We start from the raw sequence: 19,567 nt of genomic DNA, 5'->3' as shown, positions 1-19,567 counted from the left end.
CGCACATCTTCACAAGTCCATTGTCACCACAATGGCTTCAAGCATTTGATCTCTTCGTGATGCTTTACTAGAACTTGCCCGCTTCACTTGAACTTGCACACCGCAACCTAACCCCACAAAGAACTCTCACGAAGACCATGGGTTAGTACACAAAGCGTAATTGACAATGCTTACCATACCATGGGATTGCTTGATCCCTCGGTACATCTTGTGCGCTTTGTGTGTTGATCAACTTGATTCACTCTTGACTTAGTCTTGATCAACATTGACTCTTTCCAACTCTCTTCATTTGGATGATGTCTTGAAGGTAAACATGAATGATCACACAATGTTCTTCTTCAAGACATGCTTGCAATAAGCTCAACTCTCACATGACCAATCTTTGGATAAACTCCTTGAAACCAACACATGGACTTCAAGAAATGCCTATGGACAAATCCTTCAAATATAACTCAAGGAAACCATTAGTCCATAGAGATTGTCATCAATTACCAAAACCAAACATGGGGGCACCGCATGTTCTTTCACCCCCCCCCCCCCACGGGAAGTTATTGGGCCTTATGGACCTAGTGTTGGAAGAGAGGAGGCATGCCAAGAGTTGGCGCGCTCCCCCCTAGCCCAAACCGAATTGGACTAGGGCTAGGGGGGCCGGCCCCCCTTTCCTTCTCTTCTTCCTCTCCTTCCTTCTTCTCCTACTAGGACTAGGAAAGGGGGAAACCTACTCCTACTAGGAGTATGATTGCCCCCCTTGGGTGCGCCCCTTGAGGCCGGCCCTCCTCCTCCTCCCCTCCTTTATATACGGGGGAGGGGGGCACCCCATAGACACACAAGTTGATCTTTAGCCGTGTGCGGTGCCCCCCTCCACAGTTTTCCACCTCGGTCATATTGTCGTAGTGCTTAGGCGAAGCCCTGCGTGGGTAACTTCATCATCACCGTCACCACGCCGCCGTGCTGACAGAACTCACCCTCGGCCTCAGCTGGATCAAGAGTACGAGGGACGTCACCGAACTGAACATGTGCAGATCACGGAGGTGCCGTGCGTTCGGTACTTGATCGGTCGGATCGCGAAGACGTTCGACTACATCAACCGCGTTACTAAACGCTTCCGCTTTCGGTCTACAAGGGTACGTAGACACACTCTCCCCTCTCGTTGCTATGCATCTCCTAGATAGATCTTGCATGATCGTAGGTAAATTTTTTGAAATACTGTGTTCCCCAACAGTGGCATCCGAGCCAGGTTTATGCGTAGATGTTATATGCACGAGTAGAACACAAAGAGTTGTGGGCGATAATAGTCATACTGCTTACCAGCATGTCATACTTTGATTCGGCGTTATTGTTGGATGAAGCGGCCCAGACCGACATTACATGACCGCGTTCATGAGACTGGTTCTACCGACGTGCTTCGCACACAGGTGGCTAGTGGGTGTCTGTTTCTCCAGCTTTAGTTGAATTGAGTGTGACTACGCCCGGTCCTTGTTGAAGGTTAAACAACCCACTTGACGAAAAATCATTGTGGATTTGATGCGTAGGTAAGAACGGTTCTTGCTAAGCCCGTAGCAGCCACGTAAAACTTGCAACAACAAAGTAGAGGACGTCTAACTTGCTTTTGTAGGGCATGTTGTGATGTGATATGGTCAAGACGTGATTATATAAATTGTTGTATGAGATGATCATGTTTTGTAATAGTTATCGGCAACTGGCAGGAGCCATATGGTTGTCGCTTTATTGTATGAAATGCAATCACCATGTAATTGCTTTACTTTATCACTAAGCGGTAGCGATAGTCGTAGAAGCAATAGTTGACGAGACGACAACGATGCTACGATGGAGATCAAGGTGTCAAGCCGGTGACGATGGTGATCCCGACGGTGCTTTGGAGATGGAGATCAAAGGCACAAGATGATGATGGCCATATCATATCACTTATATTGATTGCATGTGATGTTTATCCTTTATGCATCTTATTTTGCTTAGTATGGCGGTAGCATTATAAGATTATATCTTGCTAAATTTCAAGGTACAAGTGTTCTCCCTGACTATGCACCGTTGCTACAGTTCGTCGTGCCGAGACACCATGTGATGATCGGCTGTGATAAGCTATACGTTCACATACAACGGGTGCAAGCCAGTTTTCCACACGCAGAATACTCGGGTTAAACTTGACGAGCCTGGCATATGCAGATATGGCCTCAGAACACTAAGACCGAAAGGTCGAGCGTGAATCATATAGTAGATATGATCAACATAGTGATGTTCACCATTGAAAACTACTCCATCTCACGTGATGATCGGACATGGTTTAGTTGATATTGATCACGTGATCACTTAGATGATTAGAGGGATGTCTATCTAAGTGGGAGTTCTTAAGTAATATGATTAATTGAATTTTAATTTATCATGAACTTAGTACCTGATAGTAATTTGCATGTCTATGTTGTTGTAGATAAATGGCCCGTGCTACTGTTCCTTTGAATTTTAATGCGTTCCTAAAGAAAGCTAAGTTGAAAGATGATGGTAGCAACTACACGGACTGGGTCCGTAACTTGAGGATTATCCTCATTGCTGCATAGAAGAATTACGTCCTAGAAGCACCGCTAGGTGCTAGGCCTGCTGCAGATGTTACGATGACGTTAAGAACGTCTGGCAGAGCAAAGCTGATGACTACTCGATAGTTCAGTGTGCCATGCTTTACGGCTTAGAACCGGGACTTCAACGACATTTTGAACGTCATGGAGCATATGAGATGTTCCGGGAGTTGAAGTTAACATTTCCAGCAAATGCTCGGATTGAGAGACATGAAGTCTCTAGTAAGTTCTACAGCTCCAAGATGGAGGAGAATAGTTCTGTCAGTGAACATATACTCATAATGTTTGGTTACCACAACCACTTGACTCAACTGGGAGTTAATCTTCCTGATGATAGTGTCATTGACAGAGTTCTTCAATCACTGCCACCAAGCTATAAAAGCTTCGTGATGAACTATAATATGCAAGGGATGGATAAGACAATTCCCGAGCTCTTCGCAGTGCTAAAAGCTGCGGAGGTAGAAATCAAGAAGGAGCATCAAGTGTTGATGGTTAACAAGACCACTAGTTTCAAGAAGAAGGGCAAAGGGAAGAAGGGGAACTTCAAGAAGAACGGCAAACAAGTTGTTGCTCAAGTGAAGAAGCCCAAGTCTGGACCTAAGCCTGAGACTGAGTGCTTCTACTGCAAAGGGACTAGTCACTGGAAGCGGAACTACCCCAAGTATTTGGCAGATAAGAAGGATGGCAAAGTGAAAGGTATATTTGATATACATGTTATTGATGTGTACCTTACTAATGCTCGCAGTAGCGCCTGGGTATTTGATACTGGTTCTGTTGCTCATATTTGCAACTCGAAACAGGGGCTATGGATTAAGCGAAGATTGGCTAAGGACGAGGTGAGGATGCGCGTGGGAAATGGTTCCAAAGTCGATGTGATCGCGGTCGGCACGCTACCTCTACATCTACCTTCGGGATTAGTTTTAGACATGAATAATTGTTATTTGGTGCCAGCGTTAAGCATGAACATTATATCTGGATCTTGTTTGATGCGAGACGGTTATTCATTTAAATCCGAGAATAATGATTGTTCTATTTATATGAGTAATATCTTTTATGGTCATGCACCCTTCATGAGTGGTCTATTTTTATTGAATCTCGATAGTAGTGACACATATTCATAGTACTGAAGCCAAAAGATATAAGTTTAATAATGATAGTGCAACTTATTTATGGCACTGCCGTTTGGGTCATATTGGTGTAAAGCGCATGAAGAAACTCCATGCTGATGGGCTTTTGGAATCACTTGATACTTGCGATCCATGCCTCATGGGCAAGATGACTAAGACTCCATTCTCCGGAACAATGGGGCGAGCAACAGAATTGTTGGAAATAATACATACTAATGTATGCGGTGCGATGAGTGTTGATGCTCCCCGCGGGTATCGTTATTTTCTGACCTTCACAGATGATTTGAGCAGATATGGGTATATCTACTTGATGAAACATAAGTCTGAAACATTTGAAAAGTTCAAAGAATTTAAGAGTGAAGTGGAAAATCATTGTAACAAGAAAATTAAGTTTCTACGATCTGGTCATGGAGGTGAATATTTGAGTTATGAGTTTGGTCTTCATTTGAAACAACGCGGAACAATTTCGCAACTCATGCCACCTGGAACACCACAGCGTAATGGTGTGTCTGAACGTCGTAACCGCACTTCATTAGATATGGTGCGATCTATGATGTCTCTTACTGATTTACCGCTATCATTTTGGGGTTATGCTTTAGAGACGGCTGCATTAACGTTAAATAGGGCACCATTGAAATCCGTTGAGACGACACCATATGAACTGTGGTTTGGCCAGAAACCAAAGTTGTCGTTTCTTAAAGTTTGGGGTTGCGATGCTTATGTGCAAAAGCTTCAACCTGATAAGCTCGAACCCAAATCGGACAAATGTGTCTTCATAGGATACCCAAAGGAGACTGTTGGGTACACCTTCTATCACAGATCTGAAGGCAAGATATTCATTGCTAAAAATGGATCCTTTCTAAAGAAGTGAGTGGGAGGAAAGTAGAACTTGATGAGGTAACTGTACCTTCTCCCTTATTGGAAAGTAGTTCATCACAGAAATCGGTTTCAGTGATTTCTACACCAATTAGTGAGGAAGTTAATGATGTTGATCATGAAACTACTGATCAAGTTACTACCGAACCTCGTAGGACAACCAGAGCAAGATTCGCACTAGAGTGGTATGGTACTCCTGTTCTGGATGTCATGTTACTTGACCGTGAAGAACCTACGAACTACGAGGAAGCGATGATGAGCCCGGATTCCGCGAAATGGCTTGAGGCCATGAAATCTGAGATGGGATCCATGTATGATAACAAAGTGTGGACTTTGGTTGAGTTGCACGATGATCGGCAAGCCATAGAGAATAAATGGATCTTCAAGAAGAAGACTGACGCTGACGGTAATGTTACTGTCTACAAAGTTCGACTTGTTGCGAAAGGTTTTCGACAAGTTCAAGGAGTTGACTATGATGAGACCTTCTCACCCGTAGCGATGCTTATGTCCGTCCGAATCATGTTAGCAATTCCCGCATTTATGATTATGAAATTTTGCAAATGGATGTCAAAACTGCATTCCTTAATGGATATCTTAAAGAAGAGTTGTATATGATGCAACCGGAAGGTTTTGTCGATCCAAAAGGTGCTAACAAAGTGTGCAAGCTCCAGCGATCCATTTATGGACTGGTGCAAGCATCTCGGAGTTGGAATATACGCTTTGATAGTGTGATCAAAGCATATGGTTTTATACAGACTTTTGGAGAAGCCTGTACTTACAAGAAAGTGAGTGGGAGCTCTGTAGCATTTCTGATATTATATGTGGATGACATATTGTTGATCGGAAATAATACTGAATTTCTGAATAGCATAAAAGGATACTTGAATAAGAATTTTTCAATGAAATACCTCGGTGAAGCTGCTTATATATTGGGCATCAAGATCTATAGAGATAGATCAAGACGCTTAATTGGACTTTCACAAAGCACATACCTTGATAAAGTCTTGAAGAAGTTCAAAATGGATCAAGCAAAGAAAGGGTACTTGCCTGTGTTACAAGGTGTGAAGTTGAGTCAGACTCAATGCCCGACCACTGCAGAAGATAGAGAGAAAATGAAAGTCATTCCCTATGCTTCAGCCATAGGTTCTATCATGTATGCAATGCTGTGTATCAAACCTGATATGTGCCTTGCTATTAGTTTAGCAGGGAGGTACCAAAGTAATCTAGGAGTGGATCACTGGACAGCGGTCAAGAACATCCTGAAATACCTGAAAAGGACTAAGGATATGTTTCTTGTTTATGAAGGTGACAAAGAACTCGTCGTAAACGGTTACGTCGATGCAAGCTTTGACACTGATCCGGATGACTCTAAGTCACAAACCGGATATGTATTTTTATTGAATGGTGGAGCTGTCAGTTGGTGCTGTTCTAAGCAGAGCGTCGTGGCGGGATCTACGTGTGAAGCGGAATACATAGCTGCTTCGGAAGCAGCAAATGAAGGAGTCTAGATGAAGAAGTTCATATCCGATCTAGGTGTAATACCTAGTGCATCGGGTCCAATGAAAATATTTTGTGACAATACTGGTGCAATTTCCTTGGCAAAGGAATCCAGATTTCACAAGAGAACCAAGCACATCAAGAGACGCTTCAATTCCATCCACGATCAAGTCAATGAGGGAGACATAGAGATTTGCAAGATACATACGGATCTGAATGTTGCAGACCCGTTGACTAAGCCTCTCTCATGAGCAAAACATGATCAGCACCAAGACTCCATGGGTGTTAGAATCATTACTATGTAATCTAGATTATTGACTCTAGTGCAAGTGGGAGACTGAAGGAAATATGCCCTAGAGGCAATAATAAGGTTGTTATTTATATTTCCTTGTATCATGATAAATGTTTATTATTCATGCTAGAATTGTATTAACCGGAAATTTAGTACATGTGTGAATACATAGACAAACAGAGTGTCCCTAGTATGTCTCTACTTGACTAGCTCGTTAATCAAAGATGGTTAAGTTTCCTAGCCATAGACATGTGTTGTCATTTGATGAATGGGATCACATCATTAGAGAATGATGTGATGGACAAGACCCATCCGTTAGCTTAGCATAATGATCGTTTAGTTTTTCTGCTATTGCTTTCTTCATGACTTATACATGTTCCTATGACTATGAGATTATGCAACTCCCGAATACCGGAGGAACACCTTGTGTGCTATCAAACGTCACAACGTAACTGGGTGATTATAAAGATGCTCTCCAGGTGTCTCCGATGGTGTTTGATGAGTTGGCATAGATCGAGATTAGGATTTGTCACTCCGTGTATCGGAGAGGTCTCTCTGGGCCCTCTCGGTACTGCACATCACTAAGAGCCTTGCAAGCAATGTGACTAATGAGTTATTCAAGGGATGATGCATTACGGAATGAGTAAAGAGACTTGCCAGTAACGAGATTGAACTAGGTATGATGATACCGACGACCGAATCTCGGGCAAGTAACATACCGATGACCAAGGGAACAATGTGTGTTGTTGTGCGGTTTGACCGATAAAGATCTTCGTAGAATATGTAGGAACCAATATGAGCATCCAGGTTCCACTATTGGTTATTGACCGGAGATGTGTCTTGGTTATGTCTACATAGTTCTCGAACCCGTAGGGTCCGCACGCTTAACGTTCGATGACGATTCGTATTATGAGTTTATGTAATTTGATGTACCGAAGGTTGTTCGGAGTCCCGGATGAGATCACGGACATGACTAGCAGTCTCGAAATTGTCGAGACATAAAGATTCATATATTGGAAGGTTACATTCGGACACCGGAATGGTTCGGGTCGTTTCGGATAAGTTTCGGAGTACCGGGGGTTACCGGACCCCCCCCCCCCCCGGAAAGTTATTGGGCCTTATGGGGCTAGTGGTGGAAGATAGGAGGCAGGCCAAGAGGTGGCGCCACGCCCCCCCTAGCCCAAACCGAATTGTACTAGGGCTAGGGGGCCGGCCCCCCTTTCCTTCTCTTCTTCCTCTCCTTCCTTCTTCTCCTACTAGGACTAGGAAAGGGGGAAACCTACTCCTACTAGGAGTAGGATTGCCCCCCTTGGGCGCGCCCCTAGAGGCCGGCCCTCCTCCTCCTCCCCTCCTTTATATACGGGGGAGGGGGCACCCCATAGACACACAAGTTGATCTTTAGCCGTGTGCGGTGCCCCCCTCCACAGTTTTCCACCTCGGTCATATTGTCATAGTGCTTAGGCGAAGCCCTGCGTCGGTAACTTCATCATCACCGTCACCACGCCATCATGCTGATGGAACTCACCCTAGGCCTCAGCTGGATCAAGAGTACGAGGGACGTCACCGATCTAAACGTGTGCAGATCGCGGAGGTGTCGTGCGTTCGGTACTTGATCGGTTGGATCGGGAAGACATTTGACTACATCAACCGCGTTACTGAACGCTTTCGCTTTCGGTCTATGAGGGTACGTAGACACCCTCCCCCCTCTCATTGCTATGCATCTCCTAGATAGATCTTGCGTGATCGTAGGTAAAAATTTTGAAATACTGCGTTCCCCAACAGTGCTGCGGAGAGAGAAAAGCCTCATCGCCTTGAAGAATCTAGGATACCCGCTCTACGTGGTTAACGTGCCGCAACAAAGGTTGTACGTCGACACATTCCCCGCGGAAAAGTTCTTCCTTCGATTCGATTACATCTTCGACATGTTTCACTTGAAAAAACTGGATTTTAGGTTTGTCCGCCTTTTTGTCTTGTACATGAACTACATCATCAGGATTGAGCAAATACCTTATATCTGTGTCGCTGACCCGTACTTCATGCACGAGGGCTTCTTGGCAGTCTGCCCAAAGCATCGTGAATATGCGAGTAACTACATCGCCGATTTCATGATCGGCAATAAGGATAAGGAGACGATTCTCGTGCCTTATCATCCCATGTAAGTCATCCGCGGATATCCTTCATTCGATTTCAATCATTCATTTGCACGCGTGGAGGCTAATTTGAGGTGTACTTATTTTGCACAGCGACGTGCGCGCCGTCCTCATCATCCTTTACCCCCGATTCTCCCATGCTCTTTACTTGGACTCGTCGAAGAACATGAAGAAAAAGGATTACACCTACATCAAATCTGTTTCTCGACAGTGCTATTTTAAGCTACGACCTACTGGGTGGAGAGATCACGCTCAAGAAGACAAGGAACGGCACGCCCGCCTTCGGCCATAAGATCGACTTCTGCTGCATCCAGCAACCGAGTGGTACTCTCAACGATGGATTCTATGTCCTCCACCACATGCTGGAGTACAGATGGGATCACCAGAACCTTCGCATGTCACCTAGATCCGGTGATGCCAATATTCTGCAATGGGCAAAGAACCTAGGAGATGCCCCGGATCATCGACTCGGAGCTGAGTTCTATCACATCCAGCGTGAACTTGCCCAAATCATCATGAAGGGGGTCCTCATAAAAACAGGGTTGTTCTACGAAGAAGGGCAAATGTCGCGAGAAGACGTCCGAACACGAGTAGCAGCTCAGCGTCTCGACCTGAAGCCTTTCCCTACGCTCGGGGACTATCTCCCTGATTTGGATGGATGGCACGACATGTTGGAGTGATTGACAATATATGACAATGTGTCCGTTTAGTCCATACTTTCTCTATGATGAAACTTTGAGTTATGCACGACGAAACTTTGTGATTTAGTTAAACCGTCCTCCTCAACTAGCGAAGATCACTCTAGTTAGGGCATTTTGGGTACGATGAACTTTGTTATTTATGCTCATCATGTATGGGGATGGGTACTACTTTTTCTGCAATTAGATGATAACCCCGCACATTGTTGCCGGAATATTTTGCAATATATTTCAAAGATATTTGATTTTATGGAATGTGAATACTCAAAGAAATAATACGATAGCTAAAACTAAAAATACATATGCTTTATTGAGTTTGATTATTGTATTTTTGTAAAATAGTTATTAAATATGTCATGCATGCTTGCATGTTGAGGTGGACCATTTCCTATGACTCATTTGAGTGTTTAGGTGGGCCTTTTCTAATGCATGTTGCTTGATGAGGTGTCATGCTTGTATGTTGAGAGAAATATGTAAGTGGGGCTAGCTATTTAGATATAGAAGATTGACACACACACCCCCATCCATCCTTGGCTTGTCTCGTTTACTTCTTTTTCCTTCTCGGGTGCCAGGTTTCCCGAGCAAACTATGCATTCTGATTTTAGGAAGCTTCTTAGGTTTATTTAAGTGTGATTTTCTTTCTGCTTTTTTTCCTTCCATTATTTTTATTTTTCTTTCAGTTATATTTTGTTTTGTTTAATTTTGTCGTGATTTTTAAAATCAATGATTTTTTCCAAATTTGTAAACTTTTTACAAATTCAAGCCTTTTCAGATTAGGGAACCTTTTAATATTCATGAGTATTTTTTAAATGCATTAAATTTTTACAAATTTGTGGAACCTTTTTAAAATCCATGAATGTTTTCAAATTCACAATATTTTTTAAATCCACATTTAGAGAAAAAAACTATAAAACTCTTCTAAAGTTTGTACCTTTTCAAATCCATGAATGTTTTCAAATGAAAGTTTTTTTTCCAAATCTAGATACCTCTTTAGAAATCCATAAAGATTTTCAAATTCACAATTTTTTTCAAACTTATGACTTTTTTTTCAAATTCGCAATCTTTTTCAAATCCTACCTACTTTTTACAAAACCAAATCTGCAAACATTTTTGAAAATTGCATCCAATTTCAATTTCTTGAACTTTTTTCAAATGTGTGAGCATTTTTTAATTTGTAAAGATTTTTACAATTTCATTAAACTTTTAAAAAATGATTTTTTCCCCGAAATTCACGATTTTTCTTGAAAATTCCAACTGTACAATTTTTTTTGCCTATATAAAATCCTAAAATCTTTTTTTTTCGAAATCAGTAGCTGCTGTTTGTTTGTATTTCTGAGTCAACAGACCGATGTTTTTTATTTCACATTTCACAGCAGCGAGCATGGAAAAAAAATAAGAGCAACGGTAGCTAGCAAGCGACCGGAACGATCCTACCGGCGAGCGACAAAAAAACACCAGGCAACGTATCCTAGGGACCTAGCGACTGGACCGCGGCCCACGAGCGGTCTACCGGCAACTTGGTGCTTAAAGCGCCAAAAATGGACTCGTGTGCATGCAAGCCGTGCAAACAGCCGGCCCAATATTTTGCACTCGGCTCATCCATCCATCCATCCATCGGCAAATCCTATATGACGCGCGTGTGCGTCCAGGAGCTGCGGCTTCGCTTAAGCGACTCCCCACTTGGGCCAGCCCATGTAAGGATTCCTGTGCCTTTTTTCTTCGCTGTTTGTTTACTTCGATGTTTCTGCCGATTTTTTTTTTCGTTTTTCTACAGCAGTTTTTTTGCTTCCTGTTTTTCACTGTTTGTTCGGTTTTCTGTTGTTTTGTTCCGTTTTTTTTATTTTTCTGGTTTGGTTCTTTTTTTACGTTATTTTTATTTTTTGTTTCTGTTTTCTTCTCTTTATTTGCATATTATATAAAATGTTTACAGGTATTACAAAAATGTTCATTGTATTAAGGAAAATGTTCATTTTATATTATGAAAATTGTTCAACTTTGCATATAAAAATGTTCATCGTATATTACAAAAATGTTCATCGTATATTATGAAATTGTTCATCGTTTTTTTACTAAATGTTCAATGCGTATTCGACAATTGTTTAGCACATATATTTATATTTTTCAAAATGTTCATCGTATATTAAAAAATGTTCATCGTGTATTATTTAAAATGTTCAATGGATATCACAAATGTTCAGTGTATGTTTTTCTTAAAAAATTCAAAAGATTAAGATACTTATTGTGTCACGCCTGAAGTTTATCACCAGAAATCGCTAGCTGTATTTGTTAGTAGGACTCGTTCACTAGAGGTAGGTTGAGAGTTTGAATTCTCGTTGGTGCATAATTTTTTGGTTATTATTTTACTTGCCTGGAGATCGTTTACCTCCTAATGGGCCAGCCCATTTGCTCCGCCTTCAGCGAAGGCTCCGCAATTTGCCGCTGGCGGGCGACAAATAGGAGCTCCCCCATCCATCGGTTACGGCGCACGCAGCCACGGGCCGCCGCTCACCACCGGTGCAAGCCTAATCTAAAGGCGCCACCGCACCCGTATGCATCCACCCACCGCCGCCATGTTGAGGAACGCCGCGCACGTCCTCCGACGCTTGCCCGCGTGGAGGGGCGCCCTCGCCGCGGCCCGGCCACCGTGCGCAGCCGGCAAAGCGTCGTGGCCGGCGCCCGATATAGGCCAGAGGTTTCTCAGCACGCACAAGGTGCACGACCTCTTCATGAACTACATCGACCACGAGCGGCCGCACCTCTTCGCCCGCCCCTCCTCCAGCTCCATGATCGATGCCATGTTTGACTTCCTGCCCAGCGACAACCACAGGCGCTTTTGGTGGTCGGTCATCGACCACAACAACGGCCTCGTCCTCTGCGACATGGAAACCGACGAGCTCTGTGTGTGCAACCCCGTGACACGGCGGTGGACAGTCATTCCTTGGCCCTGGCGGCCGGTGGGCGGTATATATATTACCTTTGATCCAGCCTTGTCGCCCCACTACGAGGTGTTCGTGATCCCTGCCGTGCCTGAGCCCGAGAAGCCAGTAAGGAGAGCCGACGAAAAATGCAGTAATGAGAAGCCACTGTCTCTTGGCCCGCCATATGTGGACGAGGATGATGACACGCGTCGCTTGATGGAATCAGAATGGCCACCGACTCCATGGACGATGAATGTGTTCTCATCGGAGAGGAGAGGAATTTTGTCCGCCAAGGTCAGCCGGTGGGAACAGTTCGAGACATGCTGCGCTATGGAGTGTACCAGCAGGGAGTGCTTTACGTGCATTGCCGAGGTTCTTTTGTTTTGAGGTATGTAATATGTATATGCACTAATCTATTTGTTTGCATGTTCTTTCTTCCGAATTCATGCCTATGAATCTGTTCTTTAATGGAAGTATGTATTATTTTGTATTGTGGTTGATTTTTCTTACACATAAAAAGCAAATTAGCTATGAGACCGCCTAAACATCAGGCGACTGTTTTCGACAGTTTTTCTGTAAATTCAGTTGAGCATCATCTTCTGCCTCTATCTCGGGCACACTGTTCATCTTCTTCCTCTCATAGTCTTCCTCCGTCACCCTACAATCGAAGCCGAACCGTCTGGCGCCACCTAGGTCTAGCGACTAGCGGTGTTGCCATGCCTCTCCGGCTTGCCTGAGCCACACGTTTCGCCATGACCGCTCAATCATCCCTTTAAATCCCTATCTTTCCGGCATCAATAGCCAACGCAAACCTGCACCCTAACCTTTGAACCATCTTCCTCCTCTACGGCTGTGACGGCAGGCGGTTTTAGAATATTTAGGAAAATTGGCACTAACTTTAATTTTATCAAGGCATGTTAGCAAGCTAATTAGGTACTCCCTCCCTCTAGGTGTGTAAGTCATCTTACGTTGTGCACCGCACCAAGGCGGAGAGGAAAACAAGAAAACTTAATGTTTTTTTGCTAATTAATAGCATTGCATGCAATGAACTAACCACTGCATGTCATGTTTGGTAGTCTCAAGTCATTGAAAGCATGCATGGCCCACATCTCTTATTGGTTGATATGTCACAAAACAAGAAACGAGGAGGGAGTTAATGTACCGTGCCTAAGTGTTTTGGGATTATTTGGTTTTCGTAAGGTGACTTACACACCTAGACGGAGGGAGTACTGTATTCAGAAAGATATTAAGGAAGATAGACGGGACACGGATTTCATGAACATGGTTCCACGTGCACCTCTTATGAATAGTAAATTCAAAAAAATAGTAAAATCTGATTATTATTTTTGTCACACACATAGTCGACCAGTATAACTGTGTATGAAGTTTCACACAGAAATGACATCCGTGGTATTCTGGACAAAAATGATAGAATCAGCCAAGTCTGATACTCCAAAAGTTTCAGATTTTTTTGAATCTTCCAAGTATTTCTTCCGTTTTACTATTCTGTGGGTACGCATGGATCCATGTCCACCTGTCTATTTTCGAGATATCGGATGTACATATAATACAATTATATTCATTGTGAGAAAAAGGGACTAATTTCTTGTTTGTGGCACCTATGTAAAGCACACAACCCCCATCTATTTTTCATATGTTAGAATCATCCAGCCAGAGTTTACTAATTAGTTAATGCTTTGATGTGCATGTCAGCTGCACATGTTTCCTTATTTTTCTACTCCCTCTCCATTCCAGAATATAAGGTGTATTGGTTTCCGTGCAAATCAAACTTGTGTTTGTTTAACCAAGATTATAGAATAAAATATCAATATCTATAATAGAAAGGAAATAGAATATGAAAATACCTATCATGATCGATCTAGTGATACAAATTTGATATTGTAGATATTGATTTTTTTTCTCTAAAAACTTGGTCAAACATGCACATGTTTTACTTTTGAAAAAAATCAATACACCTTATATTCTGGAATGGAGAGAGTATTTGATTACCATAATTGCAAATGCACATGCACTTATTTACTTCAAACGATGCTATATCATTGGAAAACCCATCCGAACTTTAGATTCTAAGTTTACCAAAGGCATGCCAATACGTTAATTGTGCACTTCATTCAAAAAGAAATTAAAGAAGACAATTGGATATATAATATGGTGATATTCCTTTATGAGAAAATAATGCACTAATTTCTTGTCGTGACATGTACCAAAATTAGAGACAATAATTAATCATATTTTCATCTGTTAGTCATCCAACCACATATTTAATTCGTTAATGCTTTATATGAGTTCCCGTGGATGTAAAATTAAATATCTTTTTGTTATTTTGCTATCTGATCACTACAATTCTAAATGAATATAATTTTATTTACTTTATAAGTTTATATAAAGATATATCATCTGGCCTAATTTTTTTTCAGGCTTTCATTGTCGAATGGTACTTACCAAGTCGTTAAAGCACCAACATACAATGAGGAGAAGAGACAAGTAAAACCTTATCTAGGGATATCAAAAAAAGGGGTGTACTTTGGAGTAATTGAAGGGGCGTCCCGACTGCTGGTGTGGATCCTCGCTGAATATTCAAGTGGACAGATGGAGTGGATTTTAAGGCATCAGGATGGTCTTTCACATTGTGGCCAACACATAAGAAATTGTTTTAGCAATACGGACACACCTTGGATGATACACGATGTGCCTGACACTGGTCATGAAGATGTCGATGCTGCTACAACTCTACCCAAAGAGAGATTTGAGTGGGATTCTGACAATGATGATTTTCTTACAATTAGATTCGCTGCTGATAGCGATTGGGTAAACTTTGCGATTCTTGGATTTCATCCTTACAAGGAAGTTGTCTATCTGTCTGCTGATATGTTTGACGTGGTGGCCTACCATTTGAGTGACTCGAAGATTCAATACCTTGGCTACTCACGCCCAAAAAGCTACTACCGTAACTGGACAAATGGCATATATGAGTCATTTGTCTATACTCCGCAAATGGTAGGGGAACTTGAGGAAGAATGTGTCATAGCTTGTGTTGAAGATTAGCATTGATCAGGTACAATGCATGCAACTGAATAATAGGATACATCTTCGTCTCCATAGTCTTGGGTTAACCCTAAACCCTAGCTTGTTTTTCTTTTATTGTCCCGTGTAAAACCGAGATTACGATGGTCTGATCTTTGCCTCGGCAGGCGACCCATTCCTCTTTTAGGTCGATGAGCTGATTTTCTTTTTGTCTCGCCCCACCCTTAGATGTGATGGAGCCCGTGATGCTGCCCAAAACATGTTATGTTTTGGGTAAGCTAGCATATCAAGTTGTTCTAGAAAAAACTAGCATATCAAGTTATGCTTAATTAGAGTCAACAAAGTAGTCGATTTGAGCTAAAACAAGATGTCGGCCACGAATCGCTCTGCACTTTTATTGTTGTTTCATCTTTGAACAATATCCCTAACGATAGCAACACTTTAATGGCTGAGTAATATGCTTGCCATGTTGTTCGTCAACCATTTCTATATTCTAGATCACTAATATTTGGATGGTTGATATCTCTGAATCTGGATCCATGATGTCCTGAATTTCCTCTGGCATAATACTCTCGTGGTCTCTTTTGCTGGATGTATAGAGCTGAGACACATCCTCTATCTTAAATTATTTAAATTATATTTATTTGGCTGTCAATTTTTTCAGTAATGTTCATTGCCATGCTGCATCTTGGTAATCTACAATGTCTATTGTCGAGCGATCTTTTGTCCTAAACAATCTGCATAAAAATAGCTTGAATGAATGCACATGTAACTACATCGATACATTATCTTGAGGAAGAGTTAAATCTATATATGCTATATTATTCCTTGCAAAACCGACGCGAATTTTGAGGACATGCCCCCACGCGAGGTCTTTATCTGGTGCGTCCGCAGCGCGTCGTGATCCGCAGCTAAATTAGCCTCTCCCCCCACGCGCAAATACAGAACAGTGTTTTATTTTTTCAGAACGGGAATACGCCGGCTATACCCTCTCGTAAGTGGGCCGCGCGCATTTATTTTCATACAAATACACCCTTTGTCCATTAGCAGGGACACCGGTGCGCCGGTGGGGTAATAATTGCCCTGGCGTTGGGTGCATCGTCATTTAGCACGCAGGCTAACGCGTCCGTCGAGCTGTAGCACTGTACATCTTCTTGAAGTCTCACGCTCCTAGGGGCGCAAGGGGGGGGGGGGGGGGGGGGGCAGACGCCATGGCTTCAGCAGAAACAGAGAAAATCAGGTTAGTCCGTGAGGATCCATATGAATCCCGTTGGTTTAGCAGCTAGATAGTGCTAGACGACCTCTAACAGATCCCCCTGTCTTCCATAGCATGTCTACGTTTGTGGCGGAAAGCAACGGATCTGTGTGCTCGGCAGTATCGTGGGGCATTTCTAATTACCCTGATTCGGCTGTTTTTGGCATCGATTCGAAGAAGCTGAGTGTCCTCCGAGAGGTTACCGAGGACGACCCTAGCGGCAGATTTGCGGATTTGTTGGATTCTGTCGACGTTAGGACAGAAACAGACATCGCGGATCTAGATGAGAATAGGGCTTCGAGGATGGAGAATAGATATGTGGCCCTTGATGACAAAGTTGGGTGGGTTACAAGGTAATTACTTGCTACCAGCAGCTATCAATTTCCTCCGAGTCTCTTAGATTAATCATACACCCGCTCATTTTCGTAGCTGGTTTTAGGACAGGAAGGTAGCAATGCCAGACGAGAGAGCAACAAGTGCTGAGAGGGTGACAGCCCTAGAAATAGCGCTCACGGGATTTGCTGAAAGGAAAACAGACACCGTAGTGACACCATCAGTTGGACTGACGTTCGACTCTATAATAGAGGCCTACGATTTTTACAATCTTTATTCCTGGGAGACAGGTTTTGGCATTAGATATGCAAAGAGCAGAACCAATGTAAAAGGCACGAGATGCATGCAGGAGTTCGTGTGCTGCTGCTCGGTGAGTAACCACCATTTAGTTGATTCGTGCTTTGTGGTAATAAGGCTCGGCCTGGACACTTACCATCTTTGATATCCGTGACAAAACAGGGCAAGCCAAAAGAGCCGAATTCAACATCATCACGGTGTCAATGCCAAGCCATGATAAGACTTTTGCGGACAGACGACGATGGATGGTACATCAACGAATTCCGGTCAAGCCACAATCACCAGATGTTAAACACATGTGCTGAAAAGCTCCATTTCCCTTCACATAGGCATATCGACAAATATACCAGAGAGCTAGTATCTCAGCTTAGAGAGAACAATGTGAACCTGAGCAAAGTTTACAGTATTCTTGCAACTTTTTTGGGAGGGTTGAAAATGTGTCGTTCACCAAAAGGTGCCTCAGGACATTATGTGGGAAGCTGAGCAGGGAGTAGGCCGATGACGATGTACGGAAGACGATGGCAATTTTTTCAGAGATGAAAGTCCAAGACAGCGAGTTCAATTACAATGTGCAGGTAGATGATGAAAGTAGAATACGTACTCTCATGTGGACGAATGGACGTAGCAAAAAACAATACCACCATTTTGGCGATGTGGTGACGTTTGACACCACATACAAGACTAATCTATACGATATGCCATTCGGTATTTTTGTTGGCATGAACAACCACTTTCAAAGTGTGTTGTATGCTGGCGTGCTCATGCGAGATGAGACAGTCGACACTTTCAAATGGATTTTTGATGAGTTTGTGAAGATGATGGGAGGGAAAAGACCAATTACCATTTTAACAGGTAAAAAAAAATGCATGTGCGTTCTCCACTTCAAGTTGTGTACAGATCTATGATTAACTTGTGTATCGTTCTGTGCAGACCAAGCGAGGGCGATGGAAGTCGCTATTGAGGACGTATATCCGGATGCAACACACAGATGGTGCAAGTGGCACATCCTGAAGAAGGCCAAAGAGAGCCTGGGGTCTAATTACACCAAGAAATCTGATTTCAGGGCAGAATTCCACAAATTGGTTCACGAAATGCTGACTATAGAGGAGTTTGAGGACGGGTGGGCAGCGTTGCTTGAGAAGTATTCACTGACTAAGAACACGTACCTGACGCAAATTTACGAGACAAGGCAGAAATGGGCCAAGCCATACTTTGCAGGGAAATTCCGTGCGAGGCAAACCAGCACTGGGAGGAGTGAGAGTGCCAATCACATGTTGAAACAGTATGTTCCACCTTCTTGCTCAATGAATCTGTTTGTCAAGCAGTACAACAAGCTGCAGTTTGACCGTGAACAAGAAGAGGGGTTCCAGGAAAAATGAACCAGGCTGGTATGATGTATTGCACAGACTCTCCGCACCCGTACCAAAATCTTGCTGGGGATTTAACTGACATAACTTTTCTCTCTTGTTATTGTTTTCTTGCAGAGTGGAGCTGTCTTGAAGGTCAACACCCCACTAGAAGTGCACGCTAGCAAGATGTACACCAGGAAGATGTTTGAGATTTTCGGGGGTTTATTGTACGAATCCGGAAGCTATGATGTAGAAGAGATCATACCAAAACAGAAATACATAGTGACACACGTGAAGGCTGAAAAGCGAGAGAAATGGTTCAAATGCCGCTACGAGGTCAATGTGTCGGATAATCTGGGGTATTTTTCCTGCATATGCGGCCTGTTCGAGCACATGGGGATGGTTTGCTGTCACTCGCTACAGGTTAGTGAGGTTGCAATGCCACGCGTAGGGGGGGTTTGGGCTCACCTCTGATATATGATAAAAAAGGGAAACCTCGTACTTACGTTTCTTCTGTCATGCGTATGTAGCCTTCTGATATAATATGTTCTTCACAGGTCATGAATGTGCTCCGGCTTAAGGAGATTCCACCCAGACACATCCTGAAGAGATGGAGCATACACGGGAGAGACAATCTGCCAGATCATCTAAAACATTATCAACAGGACATGGGGCCGCCGGACGCACCCATTTATAGACATTCTGCTTTGTACATCACTGCTCTGGAAGTGGTTAAAATGGGTGACAGAAACCTAGAATCATACAAATTCATGTTGGATGGATTGGTGGATCTGAGGGAGAGAGGAGCAGAAATTAGCGCACCAAATGATGGCCTAGGCATTGCGGAGCGGTAGGTTTCGAACACCAGAGTTGCGGGTGGTTCGAACAGGAAAACTAAATCTTGTAAGGCGGCGTGCTCTGTAAGGAGTGTAGAAGGGAATCACATGACCGCCGGAGGAGCGACATCGGTGTCGGTTCATCAATCAGCAAGCCAGGGTGAGGGGGGGACAAAATCCCAAGACATGGCATCAGAAGGATCTTGTCCAAATGCAGATAGCTACAATTCAGACTATTCTGAAACTGCATCAAGGCTGGATGTCAATGTGGGCGAAAGTCTGCTTGCACCGGAAAGGGACAAGAAA

The 19,567-nt window shown here is 43.1% G+C and overlaps 1 long non-coding RNA gene across 3 annotated transcripts; it reads left to right on the top strand.

The window, feature by feature from the left end:
- The first annotated feature begins 16,386 nt into the window (after positions 1-16,386).
- On the top strand, positions 16,387-19,192 carry LOC123143287 (uncharacterized). 3 transcript variants are annotated; one of them, XR_006470776.1, is made up of 7 exons: positions 16,387-16,431; positions 16,521-16,799; positions 16,891-17,149; positions 17,239-17,928; positions 18,007-18,464; positions 18,561-18,848; positions 18,983-19,192. It is a non-coding gene; the product is annotated as an uncharacterized lncRNA (long non-coding RNA). The 3 variants fall into 3 exon arrangements; XR_006470775.1 differs by having other exon boundaries at positions 16,886-17,149; XR_006470777.1 differs by having other exon boundaries at positions 16,876-17,149.
- Positions 19,193-19,567: the final 375 nt, after the last annotated feature.

Source organism: Triticum aestivum, chromosome 6D (genome assembly GCF_018294505.1).
Source record: "Triticum aestivum cultivar Chinese Spring chromosome 6D, IWGSC CS RefSeq v2.1, whole genome shotgun sequence".
Classification (NCBI taxonomy): domain Eukaryota; kingdom Viridiplantae; phylum Streptophyta; class Magnoliopsida; order Poales; family Poaceae; genus Triticum; species Triticum aestivum.
Note: the sequence above shows the minus strand (reverse complement) of the source record. Positions and strands in the feature narration are given on the sequence as shown.